This window comes from Notolepis coatsorum, assembly GCF_963971535.1.
Source record: "Notolepis coatsorum genome assembly, contig: SCAFFOLD_3799, whole genome shotgun sequence".
NCBI lineage: Eukaryota > Metazoa > Chordata > Actinopteri > Aulopiformes > Paralepididae > Notolepis > Notolepis coatsorum.
This window is the reverse complement of record NW_028174696.1, coordinates 1-1,561: the sequence shown is the minus strand read 5'-3', so window position 1 is coordinate 1,561 and position 1,561 is coordinate 1.

The window sequence follows — 1,561 nt, the reverse complement described above, 5'->3', positions numbered from 1 at the left end:
GAGCCCCGGCTTGCATCGCAGTCACAAACGGGGCTAGCTGAGGGAGTAGGGTATATCTGCAGAGCCGCAGATATACCCTGCTGAGGGCATGCTGAATGTGATTTGACCAAAGCAGAGTACACACAGACAGTGGAGATAGCGAGCATTTTGACTTGTTGCGTGGTGGCGATGTCTCGCAGATAATACAACTACAAGTATAATTATATAATATATATATTTTATAAAAAAAAATATATATATATTTTCTTTGATCAAAAACGATCGATATCGGATCGGTATCGGCCGATATGGCTCAAGACGATCGGTGATCGGTACCGGTGGCAAAAAACGTGATCGGGGCATCCCTAGTTCTTACCTATCTCGATGTGATTTATCTAGAGATATCTACCGCAAGAATTTTAGGTGTTAGTGAAGCCAGCATAGCAATCTGGTTAGTGGTGGTGGAGAGGATAAAGGTTAGCATATGAATTTGTAATTCCTGGTGTTAAACGGAATAGTGGATGGATTGTCCAAGAAGGGGTCCTGAGGGGGGGGGGGGGGGAAGAGCGAGCAAGAGCATAGGTATTGTATTGCATTTATTATGGGTAAATCTTTTAATTTACATTTATTTTGATTTAAGTACTGGACTGTCATTATTGTCATTATTGTGTCAATCATATTCCTGTGATTTATTGTGGATTTCCATTGTTTATGTATTGTGTGTCTGGTTTTATGTAAAAAAAGGGGAAAAATAAAAAACATTTGTTCAAAAAAAAAAAAAAAAAACTTTATTGCCATATTCATTGTAACATATAATATAACCGATAGGGCATACAGACCAGTGGCGGCTCGTGGATTCTTCTCCACTAGGGGCGCTATACCAAACATTTTGCAAACATGTACAAGGCAGGCACGCATTGGCGAATATTATCACCATTGCCATCGATCAATATATGATCACAGTCAGTCAAATGCAACCACGTTTCCAATAGCCCAACACAAACACGCACAGCTCTCTCTCTCTCTCTCTCTCTCTCTCTCTCTCTCCTCTCTCTCTCTCTCTCTCTCTCTCTCTCTCTCTCTCTCTCTTTCTCTCTCTCTCTTTCTCTCTTCTCTCTCTCTCTCCTCCTCTCTCTCTCTCTCTCTCTCTCTCTCTCTCTCTCTCTCTCTCTCTCTCCGATCTATTCAATAATAAACACATATGTATATCTCGTCATTTTAAAAAGTTACCATTCATTGTCTGAGTGGTTATGCCCCACTCGCGGCGAAATGAGAGAGAGAGAGGCGAGAGAGAGAGAGAGAGAGAGAGAGAGAGAGAGAGAGAGAGAGAGAGAGAGAGAGAGCGAGAGAGAGAGGAGAGAGAGAGAGAGCGAGAGAGAGAGAGAGAGAGAGAGAGAGAGAGAGAGAGAGAGAGAGGAGAGAGAGAGAGCGAGAGAAAGAGATTGCATCATCGCAACTATACCTTGTTAAGTTGAAACGCACAGTGGTCCAGCAGGGCAGAAGGGCTTGATAAAGTATATCCACTCCACTCCACTGTCCAGACTGTGTTGATGTCCATTGTCCATGCATGTCCAGTTGTCCA